This window comes from Ceratotherium simum, chromosome 4, assembly GCF_057802395.1.
Source record: "Ceratotherium simum simum isolate JZ-2026a chromosome 4, ASM5780239v1, whole genome shotgun sequence".
In the NCBI taxonomy this organism is placed as follows: Eukaryota; Metazoa; Chordata; class Mammalia; order Perissodactyla; family Rhinocerotidae; genus Ceratotherium; species Ceratotherium simum.
Window position 1 is genome coordinate 47,057,314 of NC_141903.1, and position 21,652 is coordinate 47,078,965.

The 21,652-nt window shown below is 37.9% G+C and overlaps 1 long non-coding RNA gene and 1 pseudogene across 1 annotated transcript in view; both read right to left on the reverse strand.

The window, feature by feature from the left end:
- The window catches only part of LOC147917282 (uncharacterized), a 129,495-nt gene that overhangs the window by 40,937 nt on the left and 66,906 nt on the right, over nucleotides 1–21,652 (reverse strand). Inside the window, exon 2 of the long non-coding RNA XR_015551969.1 lies at nucleotides 8,504–8,636. This is a non-coding gene — a long non-coding RNA (uncharacterized LOC147917282). The remainder of the gene's footprint in view (nucleotides 1–8,503; nucleotides 8,637–21,652) is intronic.
- Nucleotides 20,224–21,171, reverse strand: LOC101387508 (large ribosomal subunit protein uL6-like; annotated as a pseudogene).

A 21,652-nucleotide genomic window follows, 5' to 3' on the forward strand; every position in this document is an offset into this window, starting at 1 on the left:
GGGTCATTGTTTAGGTTAAACCCATGTTATTTAAAGTGTGAGTCTTGGACCAGCAGCGCCACCATCACCTGGAAGCTTGTTAGAAATGTAGAATCTTGAGCCTCATCCCAGACCTACGGAATCAGAATCTACATTTTAACAAGCTCCCTAGGTGATTCTGTGTGCACATTAAAGGTTGACAGCCCTGGGTTAATGATATAAAGTACATCGAACAATTAATATAGTATTTGGCATGTAGTAAACACACAATAGATATTACCTGTTATTGTTTTTGTTATTATAATTGTTGTTATTTTCATCTTGAATCGTCTTGAGCAGGCACATCACTTAAGAACCAGAGCTTTCTAATCTGTAAAATGGGGATCATAATAACATCCAACTGCCTGAGGACCAGATCATCTTTTAGAGTCCTTTCAAACTCTAGGAGACCCCTATGATTTAATCACGATCATAGAATGGTTATGGCTAATATTTTGCCAGCATTTACTATGTGTCAGGTGCTGTTCTCAGTGCTTTACGTGTTTCATCTCATTTAGTCACCCAACAGTGCTATGTGATAGGTTTTTAATGCCTATTTATAGATGAATAAACCAAAACATGGGGAGATTAAATAACTTGCTCAATAAAACACACAGGAGTGGATTCAGGATTTGAACTTTGGCAGTCTGACATGACAACTGTCAATATTCTGTCCCTCTAGCCAGGCCATCAAAGAGAGAGTTAAATCAACCTAAACTAACTCCAACGTAATCAGTGTGATCAGATGTAGCATTTGACACACCATGGCCACAGCAAGCAACATTCAGGCTGTGGGTTCTCACACCTGGTTGCACATTAGAGGATTTTTTTAAAGAGTGGAGATTTTTTTAAATACAGACCTCTTAAGTCTCATCCCCAGAGATTCTGTTTCAGTAGTTTAGAAGTGGGGCCCAAGCTTCTTATTTTTTTAAAAGCTGTTAGAGAAGAATCTGATGCAGAGTCAAGATTGAGACTGTGTGGGAATTTGGGTTAACAAGTCACCACTTCTGTGTCCAGTACGTGGTAAGTCAAACTTCTTTCCAAAGTAATTGGAAGGAATAAGAAGGGAAGGGAGGAAGAAAGAAAGAGAGAGGAATTCTCCACTCCTGCAACACACATCCTGTGTCTAAGTGGTTTCCTTGCATGCATTGTAAAGGGGAATCATACATCTCCTGAGCCACTGTTGCTTGGGGGTTGTTTAATGGCACTGAGTAGGAAATATCTTGGTACCACTCAATGGATGAATCTATTTCACCTTACCTCCATGATGGAGACACTCTTTCAGCCAAAAGAAGGTGAAAAGAACCCTCCATATCACCCAAGACAATAGCAAAAGTACCACACCATAGCTAGAAGAGAGAAGGTGGATGTCAGACAATGCTTGGATGAAAAGGAGAGAATGAAGAGACTGGCACAGAATCCATAGTTTCTCCCAGGTACATAAGTACAGCAGGACATCAGTATTTTCTAGAGCATTCCACACTCAAGTGGGTCTACAGAAACAATTGGTAAAGCCCAAACTTGAAGCAAACTTTAGCTCTGACATACGTAGAGCCAGAGAATAGTCTGAAAATAGCAATATGGCCCAGCACACAGATCCTGGGATACTGAAGAGCATGAAAAGAGGAACCCAAGAGAACAGATATCCTAACAGAAAACATTCCCTGAGCCACTTGTACAGAGGAGAGAGCACTGGAAAATGAGATCAAAGTCCACTTTATGATAGCTTGTACAGTCACGTGCCACATAACAACCTTTCAGTCAATAACAGACTGCATATACAATGGTGGTCCCATAAGATTATTACCATATAACCTAGGTGTGTAGTAGGCTATACCACCTAGGTGTGTGTAAGTACACTCTATGATGTTCACACAACGATGAGGTCACCTAATGGTGAAAATGCCTACATTCTGAGAGCGTATCCCCATCCTTACAAGACACATGACTGTAGTTTGTTGTCTATATTAATGCTGAAGTTGATAATTAGTTTTAATTCCAGGGTTTGGTTTTTATTATTCTTAAAAAATTATTTTATTATCTTTATAAAGCCCTCAGTTAAAAAGACTCTCAAAATTATCATACCGATACCAAATAGACATAAGTTGAACATTACATTAGAGTTCTGACACTCAGCTTGAGTAAATAGAAGTGCCTGGAAAACACTGCCTCAAGCTTGATTTCTCTCTCAATGTAACACATTACACAGCCATTCCTCAGAGGCCTTGGAAAGATAACAGTTAGCGAGCAATGTGGAAAAATCACTCTTTCTGTGAATAGGGTATTTTGAATTTAAAAAGATGCATAATGTCCCAGAGTACAACGTACACAGTAAGAATCCTAGATTTAAATGGAATAAAATCAATACCTCAAATTGAGGAAGCATTCAGGTTAAAAACAAACAGATAATCATTTATAAATAAAGCCTTAATTAACATTTATCGTTAAATAAAATATTACAAATTTTACTTTTCTTGTTACTTACAACCCCAGAATTCTTTAGGGATGCACCGACACAAGGGACTAACCACAGCAGTGAATAATTCATGTGGAATATAGAGCCATAGAGAAAGAGAGAAGACCAGTTGATTGGTTTTTTCCAAGAAATTCTTAATGTTACATTACATTTTATTGAAAGAGCCTGAACATTATTATTGCCGTTATTACTTTTCCTTTCCAAGTGCCATATCTTGCTCTCTCTTGAGTTGATGCATTCTGATTACTTTTGCTTACTTTAGAGATTTGGTTTTTCTAGTAAAAAATGCTTGACTAGAACCTCCCAAATTTGAATTTCTTCAAGTTATAAGCATTTGCTATCAAATTAAAATAATCTCCCTTATCTTATTGGAATCCATTTGTTCATTTCCAGCCCATTTAACACTATATGGAACTGTTGTTGAGGGCCCTTTCTCCCTAACTACAAGGGACAAACAGGTCTTTCATTAGCCACAGTCATAGCTACAGCCCCACATCACCCAAGGAGTCAGGACAGCTGACATGACGTCTGTGCAAACACGACTACGGCAGAATTGAGTGTGACCGAAAGATTCCATGGGTCCAATTCACCTTGGATTAAGCTAGAGAACTGATTTCCAGGATCTTGAAAACAGCCATGATGGAGCAGACAGGCCATTTAGCAAGAGTTACAGATGTGGGGCCTGGTTTGGGCTATTTGCCTCTTTGCATTTCCTGAAAAGCTTCAGCAGCTTATACTACTCCGTGTTCCCTATCAGGCTTATCATTGTCGAAACTGTTCTTCACCCCGGTGTATGAATCTAACGATGCACCAATTATTTCTGTTTGTTTGGGGTTTTTGTTTTATGGTTTTGGGGGGGAGGTTTGAGTTTTTTTGTCTTTGGCTATCGTTCAGAGAAACTAAGGTCCGAGCTCCCATGTTTAGATTTAAGCTGTTGGGCTTTGCTTCCCTATCTTTGATAAAAAGCCCAATTCTGCACAGAGAAATATACAAATTGGATTCAAGTTTATGTTTGTGAGTTGTAGAAACTGCCTTGGTTCAATGGGGGCCATTTGGGGTAGAGCTTTGGACACAGAAAATCATGTCATGTCTAGTCCCTCCTGGTTTGTGCTCCTTTCTCTCCCCAAACTCTCATCCTCAAGTGCTAAAAATATTAAATCACAGGGGTCTTAGTCCATTCAGGCTGCTATAACAAAAGTATCATAGACTGTGGTTTAAACAACAAACATTTATTTCTCATAGTTCTGGAGGCTGGGAAGTCCAAGATCAAGGTGCCTACAGACTTGGTGTCTGGTGAGAGCCACTTCCTGGTTCATAGACAGTCACCTTTTCAGTGTCCTCACACAGCAGAAGGGACAAGAGCTCTCTGGGGTTGCTTTTTTAAAGGCACTAATCCCATCCCATCCCACTAATCCCATCACCTCCCAAAGGCTCCACCCACTAATACCATCACATTGGGGGTTAGAATTTCAACATATGCATTTGTGGGGGACAACTTAGGTCCATAACAACAGGTAACCAGAACTCATAGTGTCAGGAGAAGTTGAGAGATAATATCAGTAAAATACAACATGTGTAACTAGTATGTCTTATCTCAGGTTTTTTCTTGAATGACAGCCATCATTCACTGATGCCACACTCGAGACCCCAGTGTCCATATTAGCAGGAAATCAGTTTATCTTCTGGATCCTCCTGCCCCTTCCATACATGCAGAAATTCCAGGATGCTAAAAAGTCTCAGAAGGGACTCCTGCTTGTTCCTATCTCACTACTTTGCTACTTTGGAGCCAAATATACTCCCTTAAAGCTGGAGAAATTAATAGCAGCTACTGCAGCTAGTTGACTTAGGATGAGTAGGCACACCAATGAAACTGCAGCTGAAGCCTGGACAGCCTCGAGTGGCTTCCTCTGCCTGATGCAGCTGTTTCTACTGGTGCTTAAATAGGATCCAAAGTGATTAGCTGAGGCTGGCCTCTGCCACTGCACCCCCTTCCCAGGCTACAATGGTTTTTCTAGGTTCCATGGGGGGAGATTCCAATCCCCGAGCGCTTGGCTCAGCCAAGAAGCTCCACATTGACTTTCCTGGGCTTCCTACTGCAGCTCTTTCGATTTCACTCCCTGGCCTTTTCCCCATGTCAGGAGCCCCATTCTGGACGGTGGTACCAGGAACCTCATGGACCCAAAACCACCTGACCTCTTGTCACGCCTAGAACTAGAGGCCACTTCTACTTTCAGACCCCAGCCGAGGCTCAGATTCTACCACCAAGTTAGTGAAAGGGGAGCAAAAGCTCACCAACAACCGCTATTACCAGATCTCTAACCCCTACACCCTAAAGTCTGTTCAGGTACAAGGCAGTCATCTACTTTTATGTGTAATGCTTTCTTGAAAAGGTGAATAACAGCCAAATGTGAGGATTTTGAAAGACTTCCTCGGATCCATTTCATGAGTGCTAAAAATGCATTTAATTATATATTTGTATATACTAGTAGTGAAAGTGGTTGCTTCTAACGGTAAGGAAACGAGGAAACAGTTGTGTTTCATAAGGCAACATATAGAACTCTTGACTCCTTAAATATGACTATTTGTAGACTTTATAATATAAAAAACAAAAAAAATTAAGAATAAATACCACTTTGAGATAAAACAAAAAAGCTTTGGCAGGAAGAAGTAAATCACATACAGACTCAGGAAAAAGAATGGCTTCAGACTTCTCAGCAACAACACTAGAAGCCAGAGGCAATGGAGAAATGCTTTCTAATTTGGGGGAAGATGGTTTTCAAACTAGAATTCTATTCTCAATCAAACTCTTATGTCTTGAAGTAGAATCAAGACACTTTTAGGCATATAAGCCATATTGGCCAAATTAGTTAAAAATAGCAGAAGTTACTCTAGTTAGTTGCTATGGTCTAAATGTTTGTGTCTCCTCCAAATTCATACGTTGAAATCCTAATGCCCAGTGTGAGGTATTAGGAGAAAGGGCGACTTTGGGAGGTGATTAGGTCATGAGGATGGAGCCCTTATGAATGAGATTAATGCCCTTAAAAAAGAGACCCAAGAAAGCTCCCTTGCCCCTTCTACTGTGTGAGGACACAGCAAGATGTCAGCAATCTGCAACCCAGAAGAGGGCCTTCACCAGAACTCAACCATGCTGGCACCCTGATCTTGGACTTCCAGCCTCCAGAACTGTGAGAAATTTCTGGTGGTTTTAAGCCACCCAGTCTGTGGTATTCTTTTATGGAAGCCTGAACAGACTAAGACACCAGTTTAAGCTGAAAGGAGTAGTTATGAGATGGAGAGAGCTCACAGAGTGAGGGACAAGAAATAGACTGCGCTTCCAGGAGTGACACCCCAGCACCACAGCACAGAGCTGCTCACCGAGGCAGAGAAAACCACTAAGCCAGGAGGCAGCAGTAATGGGTGCCAGTTCCAACCTCTGCCTCTGCCATCGTCAGGAGATGCTAAATCGGGTGCTGCAGTCATACTTTGGACTCCAGGACCCTGCTGCGCTGCCTCGCCCAGATCTGCACCTGCCAAATGAAAGCCTCAGGCCCTGCCTCTTTCCCAGGTAATTCAGCTCTGGATCCAGATTCTGACTCTGGAACAGATGCAGCTGGCTGGTGGAATCAAAACCATAGGCCTGCAATCTAACAACTGGAAAATGTTCTTTGTTAAGGGTGGGGGAATTTATAATGTGGGAAACTGTTAAATGATGGGAAGAGGGTGTTCAAAAATTTGGGGCATCCTCAATGACAAATGACTACTACATGCAGACTTGGACTTTTACCTCTTCTAGACTCTTTCTTAGGAAGCTACCAGAAGATACTAGTTTTTTTCAAGGGAATGAATCAAGAAAGAGGTAGATACAAAATTAGAAAATAGGAGATCTAACACAGGGACGCAGGCAAATGTTGTTCCCAAGATGATGACGAAGGGAAAGTCTAAACAGCACTCTGGTGTGAGCAAGAAGATAGAGCTTGCACAGAAGGGATGGGAAGGGGGGAGGGGAAGAATTAGACAGATTACCTGATGTTTTCAACTCTATTGAAAGTATCCATAGAATTATGATAGGCACAGAGAGCGCTGAACAATTGGAGGAAGAGGCAACTATTAACCCTAAGAAAACAAAAGGGTATATAAGAAAGGAAATAAAATCTTAGCATGCTACATGTCTCAGGTATGAATAGCATTTGCATGGGTCTGATAGTGTAAACATTCAATATTGATAATGGAAGCAGTGATGCAACTATATGGGGAGGCTGGAGTAAGAAGGAGAAGAGAGTGCATTGGAAGGGAAATAGAGCAGGATACAAGCACCAAGTCCTCATGTTCTACTTTAGGAAGCCAAGGATAATATCTAACATTTAAAAATCAAGAAATCGTAATATAAGCATGTTACTTAGAATGTGGAAGTAAACAGCAGAAGAAACAGGTTTTTTTAAGTTATCAAAAATTGTTGCCTTGAGGGAGCAGAATTTTAGAGTAGGAAGGGGTGAAGACTGCTTGTTTTCATTATAAGCCTGACAGCATTATTTCACTTTTAAAGTCATATTTATATACATATATACACTTATACATACATATACACACATATTAATTAAAATAAAAAAGTTAAATGTAGAAAAAAACTGTCACTTGGTGTACATTTGTAGCCTCTCCCTTAAGACTCATAGATCTGCTGTCTCAAATTCTCCCCTTTCTATGGTACACCTGCTCATTCTATAAACCATTCTCTCATCCTGTCAAAATGACAAACTGCATTGGCCACTGGCTCCTTCCTGAAAATCAACTCTAAAGAAACTATAGAAGCCAGAGGGAAACCTGGATTTGAGGAACTAATAACAAAAAAAATAAAATAAAACACTTATGAGAATTCCCTGGGGAGTCTGAAGACTCAGGAATTGTTATGGGGGGTGGGGGAGGGGGAAGTAGGTGGTGGGAGGGAAAGGAGAGACCGGCTTCAGCCCCTGAGGAAGGCAGCTAGAGGTAGCTATGAGAAGAGAGGGGAAAGGAGAACAACTTTCTGTTCTGCTCTGGCTTCTCCCCAACGTGGACAATCACAGGCTGCCAATCACTGCAGACACTGGCAGCAACAGCCGAGGCTGCAGGGGTCATGAGAGTACAAGAGACATGCGGAAGCCCTGCGGGAGTAAGGAGGGACGCAAGCGTGGATGTGCAGCTACCTTGGGTATCCACCGCTGTACCCCTCCCACTCCAAAACCCCAGGGCAAGGGGAGTAAGTTTATGGAGATAGCTTCTAGAGAGTTTAAATGGGAAAGACACACCAGAGATGTTATTTGTGGATGGTGGGCAACTTGCAGTGATCAGCACCAGTTCTGTGGCCCCTGAGGCTCTCTTTCCTGGCCTTAATTCACTTACATGTCCATCAACCGGAGGCTGGACTGTAGCCCATTCCCAACACAGAACCACATGTAGTGACTGATACTCCAAGGGGAGGAGGAGTTCTTGGGACAAAATAACCAAAAATCCGTATAAAGAATACAACCATTCTATAAGAAAGACAACAAACTCAACAATATAAAAAATCTAAATTAGAGCTATGAGAAGAGACGGATGGAGAAATTAAAATAATGATGAATATATTAAGAGGTTAAGGCTGATATCAGCAATATGAAGCAAGAACACAAAAACATAAAAAAAGACCAAAATGAGTATTAGGTATGACATATATAATAGCTGAAATGAATAAAACAATAGACAAGATATATAGAAAGAGGGATAAAGGCGATGAATAAATCAGGGTGTTGGAAGATCAGATTGAGAAACTCTCTAGAGGTCAGCAGGAATAGGTAAAGAGAGAAAATACAAAAGAAAGCTAGGAGATGTGGAGGATGGAAGGAAAAGTGCTAACACCTGCGAGCAGTGGCTTTGTGCAGTGTCAACTTGGCTAGGCTGAACTACGTTTCCCCAAATTCCTTTTCCTGTACGTTTCCAGTTAGGGTGGGCCATAGCGAGATCCCTGTGAAAGATTTGAAGAGTGTTGTCACTTACCTGCTAGCTCACCTCATTATTGTGAAGCAGCAGTGGAGCCTCCAACTGCTCCACCTTCCATAGATCCTTGCTAAGCTTCTCTGACTCCTGGACCAGGTGTGTGTTTGGCAATTCTGATGACAGGCTCTAGTTTCTGCAAGAAACACGTACAATCAAGGTTAGAAGCAACAAGAACTAATGTCAGTTTCAGTCTGTCCTCACAGGCTCCAGCTTGTGCTTGTGGGTTCCAGCTTAGCTCACTCACCCCTCCCCGCCTTTACTTCCATCTTCCCTTCCCGACTACCTGTTCTGTAGTTTCAAAGCTCCACTGTTGGAAATAAAGACCATAGCCTTACAGAGACTGCTCAACCAGCTCCCACAGTTTCATAAGGTCAAATTCCTGCAGTGTATATATTACCCTTCCCCACTCCTATCATATTGATATTATCTCAAATTTTAGTTCTAGGTCGTTTTGGATACATTTATAAATGTGTTCTTTTTCTCACTTTGGTCCTTAATAAAAACACAGACTTTACCAAGAAACCTCATCACCTTTACCATATTTCTTGAATATTGAATACTGCTTCCAACACATATTTTTAGTATAACTTCATTCTCAGTCTTACCTGAAATATATATATGTGTGTATATATATATATATGTATTTTTTTAGTCATTACATTTGAAAGACAATTTGGCTGGATATAAAATTCTATGTTCAAATTTATTTTCCTTTAATATTTAAAAAGTATTTTTCTCATTTGTCATCCTGCACCCACTGTTCATCTGATTCTAGTTGATGATCTCTTCATTATCTCTGGAAGCTTTTTAAATTCTCTCCTTGTCTTTGATGTTCTTAAGTTTTATTCTGATGTTTCTAGGTTTAGAGTTTTCCTTATCTCCTTTTCATTTTTTCTCTCATTCTGTATCTGGGTGTAATAGAGTTCAATCAGAGAAGCAGAACAATTGCGATATACGTGTGTGCGTGTGCGTGCGCACAATAACAATAATATACATATATATATACACACATGAGTTCACTAAATTATTTGTCTAGTTAGGAGGAATATACAGATATTGATAAGTTTAAGAAATTAATAGGAATAAGTACACAGAGTAAGGGTCTTAAGGGCAGCCACCCAAATAAAAATAGAACAATTTTTTGAGCTAGCAGAAAACAAAAAGAAAATGCAGTAAATTGAAAATATGAGATATGGTGGGAGAAATAACTTTTAATATAATAGCAATTAAAATAAATGTAAATAGAGTTAATTCACAAATAAAAGACAAATATTCCCTGATGTTATTAAGAAACAAAAACAAAATCCAAAAATATGTTGTCTATGAGAAACATTCTTAAAACCAAAAGATACAAAAAAGGTCAAAAAAAAAAGAATGAAAGAAAAGAAAAATACACAAAAGAAAGCTGGAATAGCAATCATAATAGCTGACAAACAAGAATTTAAGATAAAAGGTAAGCAAAACAATAGAATGAGAAGATGTAACTATCACAAACATATAAGCACCTAATAATATGTTACAATAACTGACAGGGTACAGAGAGAAACATATAGAGAGTTAGGGTTTTTGATACCCAACTACCAGAAATGTATTAAGCAAACAAAAATTAAGCAGATTTTTATCTAAATGGTATAATTTGTAGGCTTATACAATTAATTATATTGTTCAAATCTTTGATAGGTGTGTTCTAATGGTATGCTGTGTATAATATATATCTTTTGATATATATACTATAACAGTTCATGCAACAAATAGCAAATAGACATTTTTAGAAGCACGCATATTTACATGAATACATTAGGCCTACAGGAAGTCTCAATAAACTCACCAGGAACAACATCTTATAGATTATCTCTTCCAAACATAATGAAATAATATCAGAAATTAATAACAGGAATTTTTTAAATGTCTCATATTTTGAAAATGTCATATTACCAAATAACTCATAGGTTAAAAATGAAATTATAATCAAAATGAAAAAAATATCTAGAATTGAATTAACACAGAAAAACAAAATATATGGGACATAACTACAGCAGTATTTAGAAGAGCATTTATACCTTTAAATGTGTTTATCAGGAAACAATAAAAGTTGAAAAGAAATACATTCAACATCCAACTCAAGAAGTTATAAAAAAGAACATCAAAGCAAACCCAAAGCAGAAGAATGATATAATAAAGGAAAAGAGACAATATAATAATTTTTTTTTAAGTAGAGGAGATTAATAAGACTAAAAGCTCTGTTTCTGAAAAGGCTACCAAGATAAACCTCTAATAAAACTGATAAGAAAAAAAGGAGACAACAAAAGTAAATAAAAACAGATAAAAAAATGAAGATGGAGGGGCCAGCCCGGTGGCATACTGGTCAAGTTTGTGCACTCTTCTTCGGTGGCCCAGAGTTCGCGGGTTCAGATCCCAGGCACGGACATATGGACCACTCATCAAGCCATGCTATGGCGGCATCCCATATACAAAATGGAGGAGGATTGGCATGGAGGTTAGCTCAATGACAATCTTCCTTAAGCAAAAAGAGGGAGATTGGCAACAGATGTGAGCTCAGGGCCGATCTTCCTCACCAAAAAAATAAATAAATAAATAAAGATGGGAAATAATTACAGATTTAAAAAACAAACATAGATAAAATGGATAAATTCCTGGAAAACATAAAACGCCAAACTGCCACAAGAAGAAAAAGGGGGTTTAAAATAGACTTACAAGGATTAAAGAAATTTAATTAGTTAAAACTCGCTCCCAAAGCTCTCTAGAACTGGATGCTTTTAAAACTGATGCTATCAAACTTCCAAAAACACAATTCCTATGTTATATAATTTGTTCCAGAATATGCAAAAAGAAAATAATTCTCCATTCATTTTATGAAACTAATATGATCTCATTTCCCTTAATGATTCTAGATTTTAAGCCATAGTTCAGAAAGTTTTCCCCACACCCAGGTTATAGAGGAATTCATTCACATCTTTCCTAGTACTTGTATGATTTCATTTTATTTTTACATTTATGTCTCTGATCCATTTGGAATCTATTCTGGTATATACTACAAATAATGTATCCAATTTTCTCTATTCCCATATGGCTACACCTGGTGTGCTGGAACTGGCTTATGCCGGCTCACAAGAGCTGATTGTTAGATTTTCAGGAATTTTGTGAGCTGGTTGCTAAACTCAGCCATTATTACAAAATAGATTATATAAACTTACAAGGAAATAAATCATGTTAAAAACAAAACTAATAAATATTCAAAACTCATCACTTCCTAATTATTTTTATACATTTTACCATTATCAAGGCTCTTGAGGTTATTCATGTCTATAGCATCTGTATGGTAGAAATACTTAGAGTGGTATGCTGCTATACATCTCTTCTCAACTCTGTACTAAACATTATACTAATAGCAAGAAATTGGCTATGGTGGGAGCAGTCCCACCACAGAAATTGGCAATGCTAAAATCAGGGCTTAATTTATTGTTTTGGTGACTCTGTAGAACAGGGGTCACTATGGCCAGTAGGCCAAATCCAGCCCACCACTTCTTTTTGCAAATAAAAATTTACTGGAACACAGCCACAGCCATTTGTTTACATGTTGTCTATGGCTGCTTTTGTGCTATAATGGCAGAGTTAAATAGCTGCCAACAGATACCATATGGCCCCCAAAACCTAAAATATTTCCTATCTGGCACTTAAATTTGGCCAACCCCCAGTCTAGACTTAAGAAAATTATGGAGAAAATGTTAGCAATGTAGAGTAATCTTAAAAGTGCATTGTGTCTGTAGCTGTTACATTGTAACTAGCACAAAAAATTGAGAAATAATCTTCCAATATTTAAAAACTATTATCCAATTCAGCAAAGAAGTCATTCACATCACTGACAAATAAGTCAAGATTCAACATATGTCTTTGTCATTTCACTTCCATCTTATTAATTAACGTAAATGAGAATATCTACCTACATTCATGTGAGAATTACATTCATCAACTGCAACCAGAGGTTGGTTATGGAAAAGACTTTGGCAACAATCAAGGAAAGCATTCTCTGAGAATCAATTAACTATATGGAGTTTACAAAAGAGAGTGTTGTGTATTTTATTACTATTTGTAAATTGCTTGCTAAACATTCTTTATATCAGTAAAATTTATAATATACATATATATGTATACACATATACACACACACATATGTGTATGTGTGTGTGTTAAACATTTACCAACACAACACTGGCTACACAGCATCTCAGTTTCACTTATCGAAAAGTTTATAGCTCCAGTTTCAAGTGAACACGATGGAACCATTACCTATGACACTCATCCAGAACTATAAAGCAAGAAACAATGTTTGAATAGTTTGGCCAGGTGACTTCTATTGACAAACATTATGCTGAATTTTCCTAACTGTCTAATCTTTATGTAACTAACCACAGTCTACCTTCTATTATTAAAAATATTTATTTTTCAAAATGCATCTTTTCCTCTGATTTGAGATGCTATTTTACTGTCTACTCAATATCCATATGCAATGTAGTCTACTTCTTACTTCTCTACTTCATCCCATTAGTCTGTCTATTCACGTGTCAATACCAAATTGTCCTAATTATACAGGGTTTGTGGTTTGTTGTAACAACTGGTAACTGCAACCGCTCCCATTCTCACTCAATTGCTCTTCTCTTTCAGGGTTTTTTAGCTATCCTTGCTTGTTTGTTCTTTCAGATAAATTTTATAATCAACTTCTCTAGCTCTAGGGGGGGAAATCTGTTGATATTCTTATTGGGCATTTCATAAATTTATAAATCAAAATAGGGAAAACAGATATTTTCTATGGTTTTGAGTTTTTCTACCCAAGAACAAGGCACATTTTTCCATTTGTTGAATTCACTTTTGTAATTTTCAGGTGTATTTTCCTCATATACATTTTGGATACTTCTAATCAAGTTTTACCTTGGCACTTATGTCCTTTTGTTAATATCATAAAAGGAATCCTTTCCTCCATTATATTTTGCAATTGGTTTTTGTTTCTATTATGAAGGCTTTTGATTCTTGAATGTTAATTTTATAAGCTGCTACATTACTAAATTATTTTATTGTTTGAGATCATTTTTTATTAATTCTTTTGGATTTTCCAGATATGTAATCGTGTCATCTGAAAACAGAGTTCTAACTCTTCATTTCCAATTATTATATCCTCCAACTGTTTTCTCTTGTCTAATTACAGAGGTGACAGCTTCAAAATAATGTTATATAGGAGTAGAAATTGTATCATCCCTATATAGTACCTATCTTTAGTGGGAAAGTCTTAGTGTCTCCTCATTAAGTAACCTGCAAGGTTGGGGGCTGAATTATATATATTTTATTATATTGAGGAAGTATAGTAGGCTGAATGATGGCCCCAAAGATATTAGGTCCTATTCCCTAAACCTATAAATTTTACCTTATATGGCAAAGACTTGCAGACATGATTAAGTTAAGGATTTTGAGAGAAAGATTATCCTGGATTATATGCATGGGCCCTAAACACAATCACATGTATCCTTTTAAGAGGGAGGCAGAAGGAGATTTGATATACACATAAAGAGAGAAAGCAGTGTAACCACAGTGGCAGAGATTGGAGTGATGTGGCCACAAGCCAAGGAAGGCTGGCAGCCACTGGAAGGTGGAAGAGGCAAGGAACAGATTTTCACCTAGAGCCTCCAGAGGAGGGTGGCCCTGCTGACACCTTGATTTTGGTCCCTGATACTGATTTTGGACTTCTGGCCTCCAGAACTATGAGAGAATACATAAATTATCATAAATTTGGGGGCTTAAAACAACATGAGAAACGATGTGATCATCTACCTATAAAAATCCAAAAGAATCAAAATAATTACCATAACTATTCCGACAGTTCAGCATGGTTGCCAGATACAACATCAACTTAAAAATTTTAAACTTACAAAATCATAAAAGGCATATATAAAATATAAAAGATAAAGCACCACTCACAGTTCAAAACAATATATTATCTAGGAATTAATTTAGTCAAGTATGAGACTGCCATGGAGAAAAATTAAAAATTCAATGAAGGATATAAAGATGATCTAAATAGATGGAGAAACAATTCATATTCTTGAATGGGATGACTTAATATTATAAAGATAATTATCCCCAAATTGATCTACAAATTCAATGCAATACCAATCAAAATGCCAGTTACATTTTTTGAAGAACTGATAAACTGTCTAAAAATTTTATAGGACAAATGTCCACAAACAGCTAAATAATGAAAAAGAAGTCTTAAGAGGGACACTCACCATCATTATTAAAAAAGAAAAGAGTGGTTTGCACTGAAAGAACAAATAGACCAAAGCAATCAGAAAGAACGATCAGAATCAAACCCAGACCCTCCTGGAGTGAGATCCAGAGTCTGACTTGAGTGCTAATTCAGGTGGCACCAGCAATCGATGGGAAATAATTAATTATTTGGAGTCAGAATTAGGAAAACTGATTCACTACATGAAGAAAAATAAAATAACTCTTGGACCAAAAGTGGTCACAAGTATATTAAAGATCTAAATGTAAAAGACAAAACTATAAAGTTAATGGGAGAAAATACAGCACAATATCTTTGTAACCTAGAAGTGAGGACAGACATTTTTAACAAAACCCCAAAGACACAAACTGTAAAGACAAACACTTACAAATTTGATTAAAGCAAAACTAAGACTCTCTAGTCAATGAACAAAATCATGGATAGAGTTAAGGGACAGAAGATCAGGAGAAGATATTTGCAAAATGTAAAACTAACAAGGGACCAATATCCAGAGTATACACAGAAATCTTGCTAAGCAACTAGAAAAAGACAGGAACTCTAGAAGAAAATACACAAAGGGTATGACTAAGTAATTTACAGGAAAGAAAACTAAAAGGCTAAAAAGCATATGAAGAGGTATTCTAACTATTTAGTATTCGGAGAAATGCAAATTAAACCAAAATGACATCAGTTCTTCACAACTTGATCTATTAATTCAATACAATCCCAATCAAAATCCCAGCACGTATTTTGTGGATATCGACAAACTAATTAAAAGCTTATACGGGGAGGCAAAAGATCCAGAATAGCCAACACAATACTGAAGGAGAAGAACAAAGTCCGAGCGCTACCTGACATCAAGACTTAATATAAATCTACAGAATTCAAGACAGTGTGGAATTGGCAAAAGAATACACATGTAGATCAATGAAACAAAATAGAGGGCCCAGAAATAGACACACATAAATGTAAACTGATCTTTGACAAAGAAGCAAAGGAGAAAATGTAGTCTTTTTTTTTATTGAATAAATTTGACATGTAATATTGTGTAAGTTTAAGGTGTACAGCATGTTACTTTGATACATTTATATATTGTAGTACAATTGCCAATGTAGTGATATTTATCACGTTATATAATTATAATACAATATTCAACAAATGGTGCTAGAAGAATTAGACAACCAACACAAAAAAATGAATCTAAACACAAACCTTACACCCTTCACAAAAATTAACTCAAACTGGATAGTAGACCAAAATACAAAATGCAAAACTATAAAACTCTTAGAACATAACATAGGAGAAAATCTAAATGATCATGGGTATGGTGATGACTTTTTAGGTACAACACCAAAGGCATGATCCACGAAAGAAATACTTGATAAGCTGGACTTCACTGAAATTAAAAACTTCTGCTTTGCAAAAGACACTATCAAGAGAATGAGAAGACAAGCCACAGACTGGGAGAAGGTATTTGCAAAAGACAAATCTAATAAAGGACTGTTATCTAAAATATATAAAGAACTCTTAAAACTCAACAATAAAAAACTAAAAACCTGATTAAAAAATGAACAAAAGACCTGGACATCTCACCAAAGAACATGTACAGGTGGCAAATAAGCATATGAAAAGATGCCCCACATCATATGTCATTAGGGAAATGTAAATTAGAACAACAGTGAGATACTACTACACACCTATTAGAATGGCCAAAATCCAGAACACTGACAACAACAAATGCTGGTGAAGATGTGGAGCAACAGGAACTCTCATCGCTGGTGGGAATGTAAAATGGTACAGCTACTTTGGAAGACAGTTTGGTGGTCTCTTACGAAACTAAACATACTCTTACCACACAATCCAACAATGACTCCTCTTGGTATTTACCTAAAGGAGTTGAAAACTTACACAAAAAACCTGCACACAGATGTTTATAGTAGCTTTATTCATAGTTGCCGTAACTTGGAAGTAACCAAGATGTCCTTCAGTAGGCGAATGGATAAATAACTATGATTCATCTCAACAATGGAAAATTACTTAGAGTTAAAAGGAAATAAGCAATTAAACCATGAAATGGCATGGAGGAATCTTAAATGCATATTACTAAGTGAAAGAAGTCAATCTGAAAAGGCTACATACTATATGATTCCAACTATATGACATTCTGGAAAAGGCAAAGCTGTAGAGACAATAAAAAGATCATTAGTTGCCAGGGGTTAGGGAAGAGGGAGGGATGAATCAGTGGAACGCAGAGGATTTTTAGGGCAGTGAAACTATTCTGTATGACGCTACCACGGTGGACACATGTCAAAACCCATAGAATGTACAACACCAAGAGTGAACCCTAATGTAAACTTGGACTTTGGGCGATTATTTGTCAGTGTAGTTTCATTAATTAAAACAAATGTACCACTCTGGTGCAGGATGTTGACAATGGAGGAGACTGGTAGGGGGCAGGTTGTAATGGGAACTCTCTTTACTTTCCACTCAATTTTGCTCTGAACCCAAAACTGCTCTAAAAAACAAAGACTATTTAAAATAAGAAAAACAAAATGAGGCATCACTTTGCTCCTGTAATATGGGCACATATTGGGAAGCCGGGTAATACCAAGTGTTGGTGGAGAGGCAGGCATATCATGCTTTGCTGGTGGACGTGTAGACTGGTGCACATTCTATAGCACAATCTGGCAAAGCTATAGAGCCATTTGGTCAGATTAAGTGTGCATGTATCTAGAACCACTGCCTGAGTACCTATCACACACATCTACAAGGAGACATACAAGAGGATATACATTTCAATGTTGTTTGTTGGAGGCTATCTGGGTGCTCATTACCTGGAACGGAGGAAGGGAAGAAGATTGTACTAGTCAGAAGGGCACAAATCTGAAATACACACGGCAACATGTATAATATTAAAAACACAGTGAGAAAAAGAAAGATATAGAATGAAATCTAGAACGCAGTACCACTAAAAGTAAATTTTAATTATATGGACCCCAAAGAACACATACAAATAAAAGGATCCACATTAAATACATTGGAATAGTTTCCTATACGAGAGGAAGGGAACGGGAGTAAGGAATCTGCATAAAGTTTTGATAAAGTAAAAAAAAAAAAAAAAACCTAAATTAATTAGCAACTTTGTGTAGACCAATGGTAATAATATGCCATAAACTGAGGAGTGTGGTTAATTTAAATCTATGCACCTGAGATCCAACTAAAGATGGATATAGAGAGAGGGATGATAGATAAATGATGATAGATAGACGATAGATAGATAGATAGGTAGACCATTCTCTCTCCCATTATGGCCATTGAAGTACCCCCACTACCACCACCATCCCAGAAGAGTTTCATTCTCAACCCATTTGATCTTAGTCTTGTATGTAACTTTGAAGCTCTTTATATGAAAACAGTTAAGAAGGCCTTTTATTTCAGGATGTAAATACCATCCATCCAATCTTCTACTGTCATCTCAGTTAAGTCCTCTCCCACTTTCCACACCTTGTGCTGCAATTTCTGATGTTTCCCCTGCTCGTTACAACCTGATATGAACTATACAAATAAGAGAATAGAGGAAGGGTCTCCTTACACAGGAGGAGAGAGAGCATTGTAGAGGGAAAGAACAGCACGTGTAAACGTATGGTGGTATATAGGGCGCATTTGGAGAACTACATTTAGACTATTTAGAACCCTGGTATGAGTGCAATTTAGAGTGAGAAATGGGAGCTCTAAGAGATGAATCTCAGAGGGAGACAGGGTCAGATCAGACAACTGTGGGTGAGGTTAAGGAGTTTGAATTTGGACCTGAGGCAAATGTGGAGTCATTGAAGAATGTTAAGCAAGGAAGGGAGTGACTTGATTGGATTTGTGTTTAGAATGATCAATCTGAGAGCAATGTGGAGAAAAAGGGGAGCAGGAAGGAGAGAGCCAGTTAGAAGGATGTTGCAGTTGTCCATCCTCGAGCATTCACGAATTTAACAAAAGACCTTGGTCCCTGACTCTCATAGTGAATTAGGCAGCCAATTGTAAAGTCAGAGGACTAGATAAAATGGTTTCCTTAGTTCCCTCCCAGCTCTATGATTTTCAAATCCCGTTTATTTCACATTCAATCAAAGAAGGGAGTGATGAGGCATAAGCAGAGAAATTTGCAAGTTTGTGATCAATATGCAGAACTCACATTCAGCAGACAGGAGGCATTAAAAGCTATACATGACGCTGATTGCCTAGATAATTCCCTGTGATCAGCACACTTTACAATTAACGATAAATTTTTTTTATTCAGGTGAGATCTGCTGTTTTAAAAAGTTTTAGTGTTTGAAATTTTATGGAAAACTCTGTTGAATTTAACGCTGAATATTCTAAATAGGGGCAGAAATATTTTAACTTCACTGGAGTCACTTTTACATCTCCCGTCCTAAATAAGATTGGATTTGATAGGAAAATCTAGGGCATTGCCAAGACAATTACCAGGCTTAGTCTTAGTTCCACTTAGGCTTTATGTAATTCCAATCAGACAAACAGCAGAGGGCTGTAAGGGGCAGAGAGGGGTGCTCACCTCTTCCTCTTGCTATCAGAGTGTTCGGACTCCAACAGTAACACATGACATTAAGCCACTGGTTCTCAACCCTGGCTGTATGTCAGAAGCACCTGAGGATCATTTACAAATTACCAGTGCCTAGGCTCTAGCCCTAGCGTTTCTAATTTAATTGGTCTGGGGTGAGAAGGCTTTAAAAGCTTCCCAGATGATTTTAATGTGCAGCCAGGGTTAAGAACCACTGCACAAGGTAATTATCACAGCATTTCTCAAGGTGTCACCCAGGGATGGCTAGAAGTTTGGAATGTCTTCCAAGTGGCTGGCAGTCTGGATTCTTGTGTGTTTAGATTATTTCATGGTTTGGCAAAGATAATAGAATTATCACATTGAGAATAGATTGGTTCTATTATTGGTGTCCCATCTAAAGGGTACCAGTGTTTTCATAAATTCTGTTTGGTGGTTTTACAGAATTTTTTTTAGTGGAGCAAAAGGAAATAAGGAGAAAGGGAAGAGAGGGAGGAAATGCAGATATTCCACCAAGAGGGTTCTCACACAGAGTTTGAGAACCTCTGGGTTCAAGAAGGGGCTGGGTCCAGTGCAAGGAAACAGCAGTTGGCAGGACACCACCTGCTTCCCATCATGCCCTTAGGGTATTTTGAGCTCTGTCCTAATTATAGCCTTCTACATTATAACATGGAATTGCCAGATTTTTTTTCTTTTCAGGATCATGGATTGTAATATTGCCAAAGTGACCTATTGGGATCTCTCTCTCTCTTTTTTTTTTTTTAAGAAAAAATCCCTAATCAGTAGAAGACTTTTACTGAATCTTTAAAATATCACAAATAGGTCTTAGCAATCATCTGGCATCTTGTCATTTCCTCCTAGATCTTATTCATCAGCCTGCTGAACTGTTCCTTTTTGAGAGACATATACCATCCCCAAATTTTCTGATATCCTTGCTTTTAACTGTTGTGGCTGAATCAAAGCAGCTGAATCAAAGCAGCTAAATTTGATACAAATTCAATATCATTTCCTTCAAGACTTAACTCATCTTTCTGGGCTAGAAATACTGAACAAGCAACACTTGGCCTCATTTGAACCCTGTGAATGTATTTTTCACCCAAGAAATTCCAGATTTCAACAAAAGACCAATTCTCCTGCACAGCATTGATGGGGAAGGGAGAACACATAGACCTCACCTTGTAATGGAAGCCCAGTATCTCACCCTTGATCGTGCTCCATACTACAGATAGTCTGAACTGTAGCCACATCCTTTCTATTTCCCCACTGCTATAGACTAAATGTTTGTGTCCCTCCCAAATTCATATGTTGAAACCTAATCCCCAATGTGATGGTATTTGGAGGTGAGGCCTTTGGGAAGTGAGTAGGTCATGAAGGTGGAGCCCTCATGAACGGGATTAGTGACCTTATAGAAGAGACCCCAGAGAGCTCCCACGCCCCTTCCACCATGGAAGGACACAGAGAGAAGACAGCCATCTGTGAACCAGGAAGCAAGTCCTCACCAAACATTGAATCTGCCAGCACCTTGATCTTGGACTTTCCAGCCTCAAGAAATGTGAGGAATAAATTTCTGTTGTTTATAAGCCACCCAGTCTATGGTATTCTGTTATAGCAGCCCAAACTGACTAAGACACCCACCATTTGTCAACCTAGAGCCTCTTCTTTTTCTTTCCAAGGAGACTGAGTTCTATATTGATGCGATTTAAGTCCCTCTGCAGGGTTCCTCTGGGACCCTTCACAATGACTGTGTGTCCCTCCACAGTGATGTTGACATTTTCTGGAATATCAACCATGATGGTTTAGGACGGTCTTCATTCTCACAGTAGATGTGGCAAAGAGCTCAAGGTCTCTTGATATTGATATAGGTAAGGGTCTTACTTATGGTATCCTTTCTTTTATATCATTGTAAAAAAGTTGTTTTTATTATATAGAAATATAATTATATATTAGTTTGCTAGGACTGCATAACGATGTACCACAAACTGAGTGGCTTAGAACAACAAAAATTTGTTGTCTAACAGTTCTGGAGATCAGAAGTCTGAAATCAAGGTGTCAGCAGGGCCATGCTCCCCCTGAAGCCTGTAGGGGAATCCTCCCTTGCCTCTCCTAGCTTCTGGTGGTTTGCCAGCAATCTTTGGTGTTCCTTGGTCTGCAGCTGCATAACTTCAATCTCTCCCTTCATTGTCACATGGCGTTCTCACTGTGTGTCATTGTCTTCTCATGGCCATCTTCTTATAAGGACACCAGTCATATTGGAGTAGGAGTCCACTCTACTCCAATATGACTTCATTTTAAC